This window comes from Erinaceus europaeus, chromosome 5 (assembly GCF_950295315.1).
Source record: "Erinaceus europaeus chromosome 5, mEriEur2.1, whole genome shotgun sequence".
NCBI classification, from domain to species: domain Eukaryota; kingdom Metazoa; phylum Chordata; class Mammalia; order Eulipotyphla; family Erinaceidae; genus Erinaceus; species Erinaceus europaeus.
In genome coordinates, this window is record NC_080166.1 from 110,526,852 (window position 1) to 110,545,890 (window position 19,039).

Here is a 19,039-nt window from a genome sequence, read left to right on the forward strand (position 1 = left end):
CTGTCTTTCTTTCTCCTTTTTTAAAAATTTGATGGGACAGAGAGATATTGAGAGGGGAGGGGAGATAAAAACACACCTGAAGCACATCTTTACTTCTCATGAAACTTCTCCTCTGCAGGTGGGGGCTGGAGGCTTGAAACCTGATCCTTGTGCATGGTAATGTGTGCTCTCAATTGGGTATGTCAGCTCTCAGCCCTGGGATTTAATTTTCTAACTAATCTAGAGAGTAGGAAAACTCGGAAGATTAGGAAGGAAGACTGTAGTGTGTAGATGTTTTTCATGAACACATGTAGAAATTATGCAGTGAACTTTTAGAACACAAAATCATTATCCTAGTATGCATACTACTAAGCCTGCATTGTCAATTATACTAAGTTATGAAATGATCTTCTAATTCTCTTTTAATGGCTGCCAATTATTCTATCTTAGGGATATACCATTTTAAAATGAGTCCTCTATTTTTGAACACAGAAGTGGCAACCAAGCTTAACTAGGTGATTTTTACAATGTAGTCCTAATACTCTACTTCACCTACTTGAGTCTTTGCAGCCTCCACTCTTGTATTCCATAGGTAAGAAAGCTTCTTTTATTTATTTATTTATTATTTTTTATTATCTTTATTTATTGGATAGAGACAGTCAGAAATCAAGAGGTAGGTGAGATAGAGAGGGAGAAAGAGAGACACCTGTAGCCCTGCTTCACCACTTGAAAAGCTTTTCAAGAAAGCTTCTTTTATTTTTTAATCCATAATGGTGCCTACTGTGAACAATAATAATCAAATCCACTGGAAAACTTTCCCTATTTGGTGTTACATGTTTAATCATGTTCCATTGTCATTTGTATTAAGAATAAATTTAGAGGATGATCCATGATGACAACCACCAAGCAGCTCCAGGATTGTGATCTATGAAACCAAAGCAGTAAAAAACTACAACCACAGAAATTACATAAATTTAAAAAATACAGAAATAAACCTTAAGGCATAGGAAATTCAAAGGCAAAGGAAGAGAAGCATATAGACCCCAGGAGAGGAGACAAAGACCATCTAAATGTATGGATCCCTCCTGCATGGGGTTTGGTGACCTTGTACCAAGGACATAGGGCTACTGAAAGGATAGTCAACTTTTTGGATTTTTGCAAAAACTTAATCAACCAAGTCACATTGGGAGACTTTCGCTGTCAGGACTCCTTGAACCTTCTGGGTTGCTATCCCCCTAAATCTGAATCCCCAGCACTTCCAGCAGCTATATCCTTGGTGTCTTCCTACCCTGGAGAGCCCTGTCCAGAACCCCCAGGCTTCAGAGAACCAGTGTCTGCCATAGCAGGCCCACCACTCCTGTCACTCAGCCAGGAGAGAAGCCAGGTCACTCCAGGACTCCTCTAGAGGCATATTCACCCTTGTGGGCCACTGCCAGTCTTCATGCAGTCCCTGGAGACAGCTTGGTCACTTTAAGTACACTCCAGCACATCCATACCCTCCTTAGGCAGGGTCCCCCTGGTGCCCTACCACCAGTCCTCCCTCCCATCATTCTACGAGAAAAAACTGGTCACTGTAAGTCTACTCAAGTACTCCCCCAGAGGCTCAGTCTCCCTTATGCATTACTGCCGGGCCTTGCCATATTCCTGAAGATTGCCGGGCCACTTTAAGCCCATGCAAGGATTCCACCTGAGGTACAGTCCCCCTTGGGCCCCAGCACCAGTCCTCAAACCACTTTCAGAATCAGCTGGGACATTTTTGGGCCACACAGGGAGCCCTGGCTCCCCTCTTCCCACTGCAAAGCCCCTATTCCCCAGATAGCAACCTTTCTTGCATATTCTGCCCGAGACAACTGGGTCAAATCAATCCAAAGACTATGCCAGTAACCACCTAAAGGATCACTTTGTGGCTCCTGAGGCCCAGTGCTCCTCCACCCATTCAGCCAAATACCTTCAAACATACTGACCATCTCAGAGAACACTTTGCAGCTGCCGCAGTCAAGCACCTCTCTGTATGTAGCACCCCCTGCCATCTCTGACCAACCACTCTACTCTGGGACCTCTGTGCAACCTGACATATGTTGACAGCAGCCAAAATAGGTATTTGAGAAGAAATCCAGCCCACCAAAAAATCAGGACAAAAGCCCAGGAAAAAAAAAAAAAGCCCTTGTATGGTTATGAATTTCCCTCTTGGTACTATTTTAGCTGTGTTCCATATATTCTGATAACTTGTATCTTTATTTTTATTTATTTCCAGGAACATTTTCTTTCCTCTTTCACCCAATTCAGTAATATGCTTTTTAGTTTCCATATTTTGGGATTTTCTCTAACATTCTCTTTGAATGTTCATATAACTCCATGGTGGGCTGAGAAGATACTTGGAATTATTTTAATGCTCTTGAATTTACTGATGTTGTCTCTGTGGCCTAGCATATTATCTATTCTTGACAGTGTCCCATGTGGATTTAGAAAGAAAGTACATTCTATTTTTTTCTGGATGAACAGCACTGAAGACGTCTGGTAGATCTGATTGATTCATCTCTTCATTTATTTTTTTTGTTCCTTATTGATTTTCTGCCTGGTTCATCCATCTGCTTGAGATAATGTGGACTTAAAATCCCCACCTATTATTGTTTTGCTATTGATGTACTTCTTTAGGCATCTCAGTAGTTGTTTTATATATTTTGCTGCCTCTTCATTTGGAACACAAATGTTGATTATTGTGAGTTCTTGGTTGATTTATCCGCTGAACTTTATGTAGTGTCCATCCTTCTTTTTATATGTTACTCATTGTTTATCTTTATGTGTTGTCACTTGTTGTTTTCCCTTTGCTGCTTTCAGTATTTTTCTTTATCTTTAGTCTTTGTCATTTAAATAATGATTAAATATATCTTGGTGTCTGTATCTCTGGATTGATTCTATTTGGTATTCTTTGAGCTTTGTGTATCTTTATATATTTCTGGTTGTTCATTTGGGGGGAATTCTTTATTATTATTTCCTTAAGTATATGTTCTTTCTCTGTTTCTTCTTCTTCTGGCAGACCAATGATCCAAATGTTATTTCTCTTTAAGTCATCATACATGTTTCTGGTGTTTTCATAGTCTTCTAAGCCCTTTTCTAAGTCTGTCACCTTTTGTTGGTTTTTACTGCTTCATCTTCACTCTTTCTGATTCAGCAGCAAGGAAACACTTAAAAGAGTAGCCTGATTTCATACCTGAAAGATTTATAAAAAGCAGAATAAAGGAAACTCAGAGAAAGTAGAAGGGCATAAATACCATAAATTAGAGCAGAAATCAACAATAGTGAAAACAATCAAACAACCAAACAGAAAACACACACAAAAGGTCAATGAGTCTAAAACTGTTTCTTTGAAAGGGCAAACAAAACTGACATTTCCTCCTCACCCACTAGACTTATTAAAAAAAGTTTTTTTCAAAGGAGAAGGCCTGACAGGGTAGATGTCATAGTGTTTATGCAAAGAGACCTCATGCCTGAGGCTCCAAAGTCCCTGGTTCAACCCCCTTCCCTCGCATAACCATAAACCAGAGCAGAACAGTGCCCTGGTGGGGAAAAAAAAAGACCCAAATAAATTGAACCATTAATGAAAGGGGACAGATGACAACAGACATCATAGACCCAATACATTAAATGGAACAGGAAGAGTCTCTTTAACTAGTGGTATTGTGGAAATTGGCTTAAAATGTACAAACAACTGAAATCGAACCACTACATATTACCATGCACAAAAGTCAAATTGGAGTGGATCAAAGACGTGGACATTAGACTTGAAACTATCAAATTCATAGAAGAAAACATTGGCAGAACACTTCATGATCTATGCAGCAGAAATGTCTTCAAAGACTCAAGTCCAACAACAACAAAAAATAAACAAACAAAATAAAAAATAAACCAATGGGACTTCATCAAATTGAAAAGCTTCTGCATAGTAAAAACCTGCCATCATCCAAATAGAAAGACACCGGCAAGAATGGAATATTTCCTATTTCAGATAAAGGACTAATAACCAAAATATAGAAAGATCTCAGTAAACTTAGCAATGACAAAACAAATAACCCCATTAGAAAATGGGGCAAGCATATGAACAGAAATTTCATTGAGGAAGATATCCAAAGGGCCAACAGTTACATGAGAATGTGCTAAGTCACTGATTATCAGAGAAATGCTAATAAAGACAAGAGTGACATACCACTTTATACCTGTGAGAATGTCATACATCAGAAAGGACAGAAACAACAAATGTTGGGAAGGATAAGGGAGAAAAAGGATACTTTTGTGCTATTGATGGAAGTGTAAATTGGCCCAACCCTTGTGAAAAACATTCTGGAGATTTCTCAGAACACTAAATGTGGATCTACCTTACACCTATTAGAAGAGAACTATGTATACCCATGTTCATAGCAGCACAATTTGTAATAGCCAAATCTTGGAAACAACCCAGATGTCCAATGACAGATAAGTGGACAAGAAAATTGTGGTATATATATAGAATATAGTACTATTTAGCTGTTAAAAATCATAAAGTCATCTTTGCATCTTCTCGGATGGAACTTGACATCATGTTAAATGAAATAAGTCAAAAAAAAAAAAAAGGATAAACACTGAACAATCTCACTTCCTTGTAGAACTTTAGAACTAAGGATGTGTACTGTACAGCAAACCCTAACAAAAGGACTTTTCAAAGTTAATCCAATTACCAATTAATGTGATGATAACATTAACTATCTGTCTTTTTGAACCCTAAGACAGCAGGAACGTCACATCTCCACTATAGAGCCTCTACTTCCCCCAGTCCTGGAACCATTGGATAGGGCCCACTTTCCCGTATGCCTCTCCCAATCCATATCAAATAACATTGCATCTGCCAATCATGACCTAAACAACACAACAATTGCCACCTCAACATGCTTCAGCTCAGACTGTGTCCAGAGACTTCATGTGTGGAATGACAACCCTTCAGCTTCATTACTCGGGTGAGACCTTTCCTTTCATGGTATACTCTAATTCCATCTCAGGTGGTTCACTTTCTAACAAAGACCCAAAACCTAGATATACACCAGTTTCTGTGAGAGAGAGCATATGTTCACACGTATCCGTAAACGACTGCAAAATATATACCGGAAAGCAGAAGTACACTAGAGTTTGCAGTGAGTACCCCCCTAACACTTCCTCTCCACTATTCCAAGGTTTTGGTCCATGATTGCTCAACAATTTGTTTGGCTTCGTATGTTAACTCTCTTTTCAGTCACCAGGTTCCAGATGTTATCAGGATGCCGGCCAGGCTTCCCTAGACTGAAGACCCTACCAATGTGTCCTGGAGCTCCGCTTCCCCAGAGACCCATCCTACTAGGGAAAGAGAGAGGCAGACTGGGAGTATGGACCGACCAGTGAACGCCCATGTTCAGCGGGGAAGCAATTACAGAAGCCAGACCTTCTACCTTCTGCAACCCACAATGACCCTGGGTCCATGCTCCCAGAGGGATAGAGAATGGGAAAGCTATCAGGGGAGGGGGTGGGAAATGGAGATTGGGTGGTGGGAATTGTGTGGAATTGTGCCCCTCCTACCTCCTATGGTTTTGTTAATTAATCCTTTCTTAAATAAAAAAGAAAAAAAAAAAGAACTAAGGATGTGGACTGGGCATTGGAGCACCTAGTTGAGCACACATATTATCATGCACAAGGACTGAGGTTTAAGCCCCTACTCCCCAGGGGAAAGCTTCATGAGCAGTGAAACAGGTATGCAGTTGTCTCTTTTTCTCTCCTTTTTTTTTTTTTTTCTTCAGAACTGATATAGACAATAAGAAAAGAAGTAACAGAATTTTGTCCTGGTTACTAGATATCCTTTGTGATGTTTATATTCTTATTCTGTTTCTACTGAACATTTATAAAGCAGGAACTACTACCATCATGGCTTTCCTGGAATATAGAAACATTTGTCTACAGAATTTTAGATCTGAAGGACAAATATTCTAATAAACAAATAGCCCTATTTTCCAATTAGATCTCATTCTGTATCTCACCAAATGAGAATGGTTGAGACACCGAATGTTAAAAGTGTTTAAGAGACTGATATTAGTCAAGTCAGTTGTTCAAGGTCATACTTTTGTTCTAAGACAGATCTGGCTTAGATGTAGGTTATTCCACGTTCTCTTCAGAGAATCAACATTTATCTTCATTGATCTTTTGTATGGCTCTCTTATTTTCTTTTATTTTTCCTTTATTGTGGGATTAATGCTTTACTTTTGACAGTAAATACAATAGTTTGTACATGCATAACATTTCTCAGTTTTCCACATAACAATACAACCCCCACTAGGTCCCGCCATTCTTTTCCAGGACCTATACTCCCCCCGACCCCCATCCACCCAGAGTCTTACTTTGGTGCAATACACCAAGTTCTCTTATTTTCGATGTTGTTTATTTCTGCTCTAATTTTTAGTGATTTAAGTCCTTCTGGTTGCCTTATGGTTCTTTTGCTCCTCTTCTTCTAAGTCTTTAAGACATGCAGTGAGGTTGTTTATTTGAGCTTTTTCTTGTTCTGTAATGTGTGCTTGTATGGGTATGTTTCCATCTAAGTATGGCTTTCGCTGTGTCCCAAATATTTTGATAGCTCATGGCTCATTTTCATTTGTTTCTTGGAACATCTGAATTTCTTGCTTGAGTTCCTCTGTGACCTAGAGGTTATTCAGCAGTATATTGTTGAGCTTCCAAATTTTGTGACTTTTACTAATTTTTTGTCTGTTGTTAAGAGTTTATTCCACATTCTCTTATCTTTCAACTATCCCATACTTTATCTTAATTGTAATTAAGAGAGTAAGTAATACTTCTTAGAAACCTATCAAATAAGTTAGGTCTGATACAACCACCAAGAGTAAATAAATAAAATTCTTAGGAAGTTGTAGTGTTTGTGTGCAAATTATATATGTATATATGTCTAATGTGTATACATAAATATTTTAAGTGTCTTTAACTATTGTCTTTAACCAAACATCAGCAAAAGAAAATATAGAGACCCAAATCCTTGAAAGCTTGCCAGACTTCCGCATGACCAAGCTTATGTCAATGTTAGTCCACTTGAAGAAGTTACCTATTAAAATTTCATAGATTGTAATTAGTGATCCCTCTCATAAAATTGCTTCTAATATCTCTGGTTCTAAATAGACAGCTTTCCTGCAGGGAGAATTTTACTTGCAGCAACACATGGAAACTCATAAATTAGCTTGGTTCACTAATATAGTAGTATAAGATAAAACCTTCCTTTTCCTAAATTGATGATTTAAAAATAAATTTACTGCCACAAGAAATCAAGAAATTGTTATATACATGCTTTCTAAACCTACTGCCATGGACAACAGTTTTGATAACTCAAGGGAACTTTTGATTTCCACCCCAGTCGCTATTGTCTCACTTCTTACCCTTGTATCTTTACATGATGCTTCCAGAGCTAGAGGGTACCCAAGAGTAAAATCTGCTTCTACCCAATTTCTGCATGCAGTTCAGCATAAGGAGCCAGGACAAACTCCGTATTTTCTGGATAATCTGCATCTTTCCTTTCATCTACTTTGTTCTTTCCCTCCTCTATCTTTCTTTTTCTTCACCATGAAGCAAAAGACCCTCCACCAATAACAGTTCAATTGTCAAGTGCACAGTTGAGTCAAGCAAAGCATTTCATCTCCTTGTGAACTTTTAACCTCTCAAAGTTTTTTTTCCCTCTCCTCCACTGTAGATGAATGAATAATAATGGGAAATGAATTGGTTTAGAGGCCAGGCAGTGGTGCACCTGTTAAGTGCACACACAATAGTGCATAAGGATCCAGGTACAAGCCCCTGGTCCCCACCTGTGGAGGGAAAGCTTCACAAGCAGTGAAGCAAGGATGCAAGTGTCTCTCTGTCTCTCTCTCCCTCTCTATTTCTCCCTCTCCTCACTCAATTTCTGTCTCTATCAGTAATAAATAAATAAATAAAATATCAAAAGAAGAAAATGGATTTGTTTGACTATGCTTCACAAATGCTTATCAACTTTAACATTTGTCCTTGGAATGTATAAATGTAAATCTGTAATGGGTAAGAAACAAGTCACATTGTAAGTTAAAAATATATACAAAGCAAAAGTACAAACAAACTACTGGTCCTACTGATGTTTCTGACTATCAGCAGTGATTCTGTTATAATAGGGATTGCTGAATGAAACACTTTTTTTTCTGTATCCTTTATAGGTTTGATGACGGCAATGCTATAAATGTCATTTACAGTAAAGAGACTCGTTAAATTTGCTTTAAATAACAGACCTAGTGACACATCATACTAAAAATGTTGACTTGGTTTTCTACCTCTCGTGGAAATAGACTTAAAGGGATAGTGGAAGAATACATGTTCTATACAAGGGTGATGATATAATTTACACCTACTTATTAATCAGTGCTGTCAATACTGCCTTTTTCATTTGCCTTGAGGCTAGCTGGAAATGTTAAGATTATCTTCAATCAAATCAAATGGCACCTGCAACTCACAGCATGAATTATACTCTGTTTAAAACTTGATAGGGAGTTGGGCGGTAGGGCAGCAGGTTGGCAGCAGGTTAAGTGCACGTGGCGCAAAGCGCAAGGACTGGCATAAAAATCCCGTTCAAGCCCCCGGCTCCCTACCTGCAGGGGAATGGCTTCACAGGTGGTGAAGCATGTCTGCAGGTGTCTATCTTTCTCTCTTCCTCTCTGTCTTCTCCTCCTCTCTCCATTTCTCTCTGTCCTATCCAACAACGATGACATCAACAACAATAGCTACAACAACAATAAAAACAAGGGCAACAAAAAGGAAATAAATAAATAAATATTAAAAAAAAAAACTTGATAGAACAACCCATCCTATGTAGACTTTGAAGCATCACCACTTGGAAATTGCATCTCCAGAAACCAGAATCAAATATGACACATCGACCTAAAGCGGGGAAGGGTCAATAGCCCATTAGTGGTTCCCCCGAGAATGTGTGCTATAAGTGGCCTTCCGTTTCTACTGCCACTCTTACCCAACTGCATCAAAGCTGCTTGGGGAAGAGACAAACTAATCACTTGCATATACTGAATTTGCTGCAGGCCATTGTGTGATAAATGGTTCAATTTCACTAAGCAAGGTAGCGTGGAAAAATAAAGAAAATTCAGTCGCACAGAATATAAAGTCATTGTGTGGTCAGGTCTTTAGCTATAAGAGAGAACTAAAAAATATCTGTATTTTCTGGCAATCTTTCCAACTCATGGGGGTGTGGTGCATGTAGGGTGTGACTGAAGGTGGGTGGGGATGCATGAAGAATGATTCCTCCTTATTATTTATTAAATAGCTGCTAGGTGGGGGGGGTCTCCCTGGTGGGGGTTGGAAGAGATAGGGCTTGAATTCTTTAGTTGGCATGTTAGTTCATTGATTTGAGGTTAAATTTTTGTAACTGAGAATAAAAAAAAAAAAAAGCTGAAACACAGAGTATCAACCCTAAGCCCACAGTCAATTGAGAGTACATTATGTGATTGGTTAACTTGACAACCTCTGAAACATCTTGACTTTAAAGATATAAATGATAACTTAGGTTATCTAAATTATCACAGTTTGCATATTGGAGATGATGACATAATACATTTTGACGTCTAATCTAATGGTAAAGTGGCAAATTTGCTAGGCAAATTGTAGTGTTATTTCAGCTAATATAGACAGTCCCAAAGCATATTTACACATCTAATCTAATTTGTTTGCTAATTTTGCACCAGTTTCTAGATAGTGATAATGGTAGCAGTGTTTTTTTTGTTGTTGTTTGTTTGTTTTTTTTTTCTGGTTGACCAATTCTGAACAGATGGTGAGTGGGTTATTATGTGGAACTAGAAAATGGAGTAATCATATCTCTTGTCTTTACTTTTTGACCTTGGATCATATTTACTGCTGTATTTCATCTTGAAAGGCAGATCCTTTAATTTCTGGAGTATCCTGGCCAGGCTTTCTCAAATAGTATGTCTCCCCAAACCAAATTAAATAACATGCAAGTACATGTTAGTCCAAAAACGATGTTGAGTTGATAGGGAAACTCCAAATTAAATAAAGTGAAATGGATACTTTTCTACAAGATTTTTCAGATCTTCAGTTTACTAGTGTGCATTGTGGCTAGCAAAGAGGGATGGAAAGAATGCAACATTTACCAAAACTATTTGTCCCAATATTTCTCATAATTAAGTAGGATTTTTGTGGGCCTGGTGTTCCTTGAGTAAATTTTTCCAGGCACTTAATCAATACATTTCTTTAAATATTACCTGTAAAGCCTAGCAATGTGAATCTGCATGAACATAAGTTATATAGTAGCCATATAGGAGGCCAGGTGATAGTGCACCCAGTTAAGCACACTTAACAGTAAGTGCAAGGACCTGTGCAACGATCTGGGTTTGAGCCCTCTGGCTTCCCACCTGCAGGGGGGAGGAGTGCTTCATAAGCAGCAAAGCAGGTCTGCAGGTATCTATCTTCCTCTCTCCCTATCTGACCTCCTTTCTGTTTGTCTTTGTCCTATCCAATAAAAATGGAAAAAAATGACCACTAGGAGCAGTGGATTCATAGTACTGGCACTGTGCCCCAGTGATAATAGACGCAAAAAAAAAAAGTAGCAATATATAAAAGTAAAATTTCAGCATGAACCACCATCATGGAATAGTTTTCGAGAATTTGGGGGGGTGGTGGAGAAGACACTATTGCTTTCTCCTGTCCTCCCCACTCTTCACTTAACTGCCTACTTAACCTTCAGGAGTGACATGACTTTTAAGAGATGGTTCCACAAGTGTGAAAAATCTCGAATTATCACAGTCATGCTTAAAAAAGGTCCTTAAAAAAAAAAAGAGTTTTAAGATATCAGAAAGAAACAGGGGAGAGAGCCACAGCACTGCTTCACCTCTCATGACGTATTAGAGTTTCTATAAACATGGTTTATCATGGTTTTATATTTTTACTGTGAAATGCATGTAAATCGTAGTTCTCTATAAGTTTTAAGATAAAATAAGAATAAATGTATAACTGCTCAGTAAAGTTTATTTTGTTATTTGCATGTGATTATTTTATGTACTTTTGAAACTTTTAAGCACAGTTGTTAGCCATTTTATAATTATTGGCCTTTTTTCTGTTCATATTTTTTATTTGTCACCTTATATTCCAATCCCATAGTCTTTTTCTTATTAGTGATTTAATATTGATTTACAGAATTGTAAGATATAATAGGGGTATAATTCTATACACTTCCCACCACTAGAGTTCTCTGTCCCATCCCTTCCACCGGAAATTGCAGTAGCTCTCCGAAGGTCACTAATATGGTTGATTCTATAACTGTCTATATCTGTACCATTATCTATATATATGTCCCCCCCTTTTTTCTATGGTTCTCCCTTCACTTCCTTTCTGTGTCACCCCTACATCTACTACTACTTCCAAGTGTCTTCTTTATCTTTCTCAGATAAGTGAAACTGTGCCTGGCTTTGTCTGGTGGTTTCCAGTTTTGCTTCCCTTTCATTGATGGTATAAAAACAAGACTGCTGGTGACAAATGCTTCAGGTCCTGGTGCAATAGGGGTACAGAGCCCTCTGGTTTACGTCCTCTATTATTTACCCCTTTGGGAATATGGACCACAATTATTTTGGGGTACAGAAGGTGCGAGTTCTGGCTTCTGTAATTGCTTTTCTGCTGAATATGGGCATTGGCATATTGATACATATACTCAGCCTGTTTTTACATTTCTCTAGTGAGTCAGGGCTCTGGAGATATGAGGTTTCATAACACATTGGTGAGGTCATCTGCCTAGGGAAATCAGGATGGAATCATAAGTGTATCTGGAAGTTGGTGGCTGAAAGGTGGCAAGATATAAAGTGGGACAAAATGATTAGTGAACAGAAAACAAAAAGTAGGAATAGAGCAAAAGAAAGTAGGGACCTTAGGGAAGAAGGAAGCTAGGGAGTCTGTTTTAGGTATGTTCATAGGAGCTTCTATCTTAATAGTCTTTGCTTGAGCTTGATAGCTAACAAGGGGGTAGACTAGAAATATTGTCTAGAAAGATGATGTCAGAGTTAAGAATATAACTAGAAAGCTGGATTATGGCAGAGAGTAGCTCCCAAACTTGAAGAAAATACACAAATGAAATTAACTGTTTCCCACAACAATCTAACCATGTGCCCATATCTATTCATATTTAGCACTGGATCCTATACAGCCTTCTATTCCCTGCGAGACTAAGCTCACAGTCCATAGTCACAGCTGATAACACTCTAGGCCGCACTCTTCAGAACCAGTTTTCCTCAGTGTGGCAGAGTAGGATAACACAGCCTCGCTTTCAACAGTGGAGCAGTCCCTACCATTGTTACTTCATAGTAAGGGTACAGTCTTGAAGAAGCCCACAAAAGGGCTTATGATGATGTTTCCAATAGATGTGATGAGTTATGGTAGAGAGAAAGATCTATCAGAGATCTAGGCCCATATTAGCTATGGGAGAATTCAAGGATTCTCTGTCTAGAACCCTGCTTACTCCATATTCTATCTTCCATCACACGACATTAATGGACTTGTAACAGAAGACTCTAATATCTTCACTTACAGAAATACAAATAAATTCCCAGCCAAAAATAGATAGTGTGAAATTTTGTAGTGCAAGTTGACTCAAAGAGGAAGAGAAAAATACACTGAGCCATTTATGCTGGGTGGGGGTAGATAGCATAATAGTTATGCAAAAACACTCTCATGCCTGAGGCTCTGAAGACCCAGGTTCAATCCCCTGTACCATCATAAGCCAAAGATGATCAGTGCTGTGGTAAATTAAAAAAAAAAAAAAAGACAGTTTATGCTTACTAAGACTGTAAGCATTCCTTTATAGAAAGGAATTTTTTGAAAATCAAGCTGATATAGATTTGCAACTAAAAAAATATAAGAATATCTGCAAATACATATTTACTTCCAAAGTAAAATTCCATTTTAAAAAAGTGACTGAAAGAAAGCTCTGAAGTTATACTTACTTGCAGTTTTAAGCAAAAATGTTTATATTCCTGGATTTTATAAATAAATCAAATTATTGTATAGTTTTAGTTTTGCTTATCTAGTTGAATATAAGCATTTCTTCTCCAGAACTTTTTATTTGCTATTTAGTTCAGTGGTGGATAAACCTTGTATTTCAGTGAGCCTTGTCACAATTGGACAAGTAGTATCTTGTCTATTTTATAGGTCAAGGAAGAGAACTTTCAGATTTTTATTCTAATCCAAGATTCTATCTATCAATATATACTGCCACTTCAAAATGTTTAATGCCTTTAAAACCAGAAGCTTTTTGTGTATTCATCATTTCTCACAAAGTATAAGAACTGCCACAGAAATGCCTTGTTTTTAAAATTCCATAGCAGAATTAAATAAGCTCCAGACTAAGCAGAAAAAAGAAGAAAAAGTATACTAAAGCGAGAAAAAGAAAAATGAACATGGCATAATGTATTTATGCTGACAACCCTACCTGTAGTCTTTTCTTTAGACCAGAATGTTCCTATAAATCTTGTCCTCTCAGCTGTTGCACTGGAATCTCCAACTTTCATCACTGGATTTTCATAGCACTGAGCACATCCACCCAGTCTGAATGATGGCAGAAATAAATTTCCTTTCTCACCAAACATTTGGAGTGACTCACAGGCCATCATGACAAATACACAGGAAACACAAGCTTCTCCACTTTATCACTCCATGGCAGAAAAGAACAAAGCCAAATTATGAGGACGCTGCCACAGGTTGCAGAATCAAAATTAGTTTCCATGTCTCTGACATCTAGATCAGTCATCATTTTCAGAACTCTCCCTGCTATTGCTTCTCAAAACTGCAGTTGGGACTAGCTACCCAGGTTTTCTGAAAACTCTTTGTTCACTGAAAACAATTCTCCAAACATTCATAAACCATCATATGGGGATATTAGAATATTAGAATATTAAAATGTTAGATTATGGTTAGGGAGAGGAAGCTATAAAGAAATCACATCTTTTCTCACTACCAGTGTCTCAAAGTGGGGACAAAGTTTAAGACTAAGAGAAACACATTTATAGTGCTGAAATGACAATGGGTAGAGTTACTAAAGCTTGTAAAGGTCTTAGAAAAGTGGGATTTTGTCCTACTCCTTGGTCTCTGCTTATTAAACATTTTATCCTGCTTTACATCTTACTGCCTTTCTGCCACCAATTTCCAGGAGATACTATGAAACCTATCCGACCTCCCTAAGCAGATGACCTTGTCAACATGTCCCAAAACCTCACCTTTCCAGAGCCCTACCCCACTAGGGAAAGACAGAGACAAGCTGGGGCTATGGATGTACTAGCCAACATCCATATCTAGTGAAGAAGCAATTATAGAAGCCAGAACTTTTTCTTTCTGACCCAAAAAGAATTTGGTCTATACTCCCAGAGCGGTAAGTGTTAAGGGGAGATGACCAGGGTGCTCTCAACTCCAGTTTCACTGGGACCTGAAACTTTTGTGACCAGAACCCTTTGTTTTTTTTTTTTTTTTTTTTTTTTTTAAATATTTTTATTTAATTTATTTATTCCCTTTTGTTGCCCTTGTTGTTTTATTGTTGTAGTTATTATTGTCGTCGTCGTTGGATAGGACAGAGAGAAACGGAGAGAGGAGGGGAAGACAGAGAGGAGCAGAGAAAGATAGACACCTGCAGACCTGCTTCACCGCCTGTGAAGAGACTCCCCTGCAGGTGGGGAGCCGGGTTCGAACCGGGATCCTTATGCTGGTCCTTGTGCTTTGCGCCACCTGCACTTAACCCGCTGTGCTACAGCCCGACTCCCAACCCTTTGTTTTTGTCCCATCATTAGAGGGACATGAATTTGATGAATACCAGAGAAATTCAGACACTGCTTCCCTTAATTCAAAGTCAAGAGGAAAAATGAAGGAAACCCAAAATTTCTGATAGGCTTAAAAAGGAAAGGAAGGCGTGGCTTCAGATGTGAATAAAAAAGGCCATCAGCTTCCACATGGGGTCAATCATCTTTATTCGAATTGCTCATATACTTCTTTGGTATGTGCCTTTTCATTTTCCTAATTAAAAGTTTAGAATACTGAGGGCAGAGGAAAACACTATGAAGAATACTCTGATAGACTTATGGGCAGGGGAGTCTTTAACAGTGGAATAAAAATCACTAACTTGAGCCTTGTAAATTAAAAAATAAAGTTATGACACATATACTAAATTCAGTAGTTAAAAAGACTATATGTTGGATAGTATGCCAGCTCCCCCTGGCTTCTGCTTAACCATATGCCTATATAGGGATAGATTTAATCCCATTCAAAGCTTTGGTCTATTTACATAAATCACTTTTACATTTACATAAAGCACTCCAGGGCATTGGTGGTTCAGTGATAGGATTCTTGCCTGCTCTGCCCCCTCCTTGTCACACTCTGATTTTCACCAGTCACTTTTCTCTCCACCCTCTCTATGTCACATCCTGTTTCCACCCTACTTGGCAAGTATATATAAAGACAGCATTGTGAGTTTTAGGGTACTTTAGTTTAGCTTAGCTCAGCTTAGATCATGCTGCGTCCTGCATGAATAAAGAGATACTGCCTACAGCTCAACCATGAGTCCCTGGTCGTCTGTTACCCGCCCGTGAAGCCAGCCCGGCGAAAACAACATAGCCCGGAGAAAACAACAACTATATTGTGTCATTTGGGACTAAACAGATGGAGTTGGTGGTGATTATGCTTAAGAAAGTAAGAAAGGAAGTATGGACAACTACAGTATGATTTCACTCATGTGGAATATAGAAAATGGAAACACATGAACTTGAAAAAGAAAAAATATATATATATGTATATTCAATCCATATCTATGAAGCTGGGAGAATTATGGTAGTTACCAATAGAGGGAGGTGGGGGCACAGAACTTTGCTGGTAAGAGTAGTGTGGAATTACACCCCTATTATTCTATAATCTTGTAAATAATTGATAATATATATGTTTCAGAAGCAATTTACTCCAAAGGGGACTTCCTTAAGCAGTACAAATTTTGACATTTTTCTGACTAAGCCATTTTAGGTTTCAGAGATTACCTAGCAAATTAGTGCCTAGATTAAGCTTGAGAAATCAGTTTTTACTTAATTTTTTTATAATGAAGTAACATTTCATTATAATATTGTATGACTTGGTGTTGTGCATCATTGTAAATCAACATTTGTATATACTGTATTTAGTTCATGAAAAGTCAGTTTCTGAAAAAGCAAACTTGTCCAGAATAAAGAGTTATTTCTGACACAGGCTGGGGGCATGGATTGACCTGCCTAAGCCCAAGTCCAGCGGAGAAGCAATTACAGATGCCAGAACTCCTACCTTCTACACCCCAAAACAATCTTGTTCCATACTCCCAGTGGGGGAGAAGTGATAGAAGGAAGAGGATAAGGCTCTGAACTCCAGCTCCATCAGAACCCAGAGAGAAAGGAGGAAAAAAAGGAAGAAATTATGTACAAATGTAGACAGATAATTGTAGAGAGACAATGGTTGGCCCATGTCTGCCACCTTAGGAGAACTTCAGTGGCTTTCAGTGGGGAAGATTAGGGATTCAGAACTCTGGTGGTGAGAACGGTGTGGAATTATACCCCTGTTGACATGTAATTTTATAAATCAATATTAAATCACCGATAAAAATTTTAAAAAGAGTCATTCCTAATAGGTGTATTAGGAATACTTGTTAATTAGTGATGGTTGTATAATATGCCTATTTGATGTCATTCTGTTGTGTCCAGGGTTTCTTAGAAGAAAACAGATAAAACATATAAGAAGATTCTATTGCAATCTCACTTACTTTTACTGTTGTTATTATTATTGTTGTTGTTCAATGAAGGCAACTTATTTTAACACAGTTGCTTCCTGTCATTTAGGGAGAAAGCCTTTGGTTCATGATCCTTTCTGAATCCAGAAGGAAGCTGAGACCTGATGAGATCAGATGATTTATCCTTAGAATCAAAACTGAGTCTTGAACTGGGCTGGAATAAACCACAAGTTCTTACATGAAGTATTTATAATTTTTAAAGATTTTTAAATAATTTTTTTGCTCCTCTCCACAATATTCATTAGTTCTAATCATATTATGGTCCCAATGTAGCTATTTTAAAGTGAAATTAAAAGGCAGCTTAGCTTTAGAGGGTAAGAGTTATTGAAAGAGGTGTCTGGAGAGCCATTTAAAATTTTCAACTAAAAAAAAAAAGGCAAATGTATGAGAGAGAGCTGTTCTTTTCCCTTTAAAAATTAAGAAATCAAATATAGAAATAGCCTAATTTACATTAATGATCTGCAATCTATGAAACAATTTTTAACCATTTTAAAGTGAAAGGCTGGTGATTATGTGGGTAAGTAGATGGCACTAATAACCATAAATCTTTGTGAGTGTGAATGTGCTAGGTAATCTTACATTAAAAAAAAGAAAAAGTGGTTGGTGAGGTACATGACCTGGGAACATTTGTAAGGAAATCCTAAGCTGTAATGCTGAGCTCTGGAAAGGTAGGACTTGCTATTTTGTCTTGTATTTGCACTTGAATAACTGGCTTTTTTCTTTCCTGGCATCCTAACCATCACTATGCGCTTTGTGAAGGACCTAGTTAGACTCCCAATTGAGTACAAATTACTACAAAGGTCTGAAGCCATCATCTGTTGAACTTTTTATATCTTTCCGGTTATACCTAGATCTTTCCAGTTATACCTAGTCTTTCCTACTAGAGGAATAGATAGTCTTGCTCCTAAGAGCATTCAGGACTGAGGATGAAAGTAAAGGAATGAAAGATGGAGGTGGGGCGGGAGATATGTCTGAGTCAAGCATGAGTAGAACAGACCTCAGACTGTAACAGAAGTTAAATCAGTGTTCACCAAACGATTCTTCAAAGAAGCAGGAGGGGTAGTCCTAAACTGTGCCAATTGCCCAAGAAAATAACATTTTGAATTAGAAACCTAACTGAAAATAAAAGTCCACTTTTTCATTTTCTACTTCTAGATTCTGTCACTGGAAAAGAATAAATACCTCATGGTAATCCATATGTAATACACCCGCAAAAACCAGCTGATTTTAAACAGATTTCAGAGATATTTCCAAATATCTACAAACAAGTAGATATTTCCAAATATCTGCTACAAACAAGCTTTCAAGAAATTCTCCTTTTCCTGTTGGGTACAATGAAAAGGATGCCCGATCACACTACAATAAATACTATGTCTCTAAGCAATTTCAATATCTCAACTATAACCCCTAGACTCTTAAGATGAATAGTTAATGGACATTATGTATGAAGCCTGTACTTCAAGGGAGATCTGTGGCATGGGTTAGGTTTTATCTGACAGGCCAATACTCTAGAAAGAATTTCAACTTTTAACCTTATTTTAAAAGATCAAGATGGATTTTTTTTAAGTCTGCAGAGAATTGGTGCTAGTAATGCTATTATGTGTTCTCCATACCAGAGAAGGGGGCATTGCTTCAGAGAGTTTTAAAGGAAATTACAATACTACAAATGATCCCTTTTCTTGAACCCTGAAAAATCCCAGTTTGATTTAGCACTGGTGGAATTGTTAATAGAAACTTCATTGCACATTGTGTATAAACAGCATAGCCTGGCCTGTATCAACTTTATGCTCCAATAAACAAGACAATAATGACAAATTATCAAAGCAGGCCTCAGATGTGACCCTCAATTGGGAGAGCAGCAATTTAATGAAGACAAAAGCTAGGTGAAAGCTGCTAATATCATTTACTGATAAACAGATTTTCTCGAGAGGCTCCTAGCTGAATTCCCTAAGGACTCATAAACCTGCATAATTCCATTTAAAATATTGTGCAATTCACTAAATTAGTCTTTGAACATCCTTACTATCCAATTACGAAGCCCCAGCATGGACAGAATAATGAAATTTTTCAAACTGTGGAATGCATGTGGTCTTAACAAACTTATGACAAACACCAAAATTAGCTTTCAGTTTTGAGGCCAATGTAGCTCCCCTTAATACCTCAAGTCAGAGTGGCAACAATAAAACACTATTG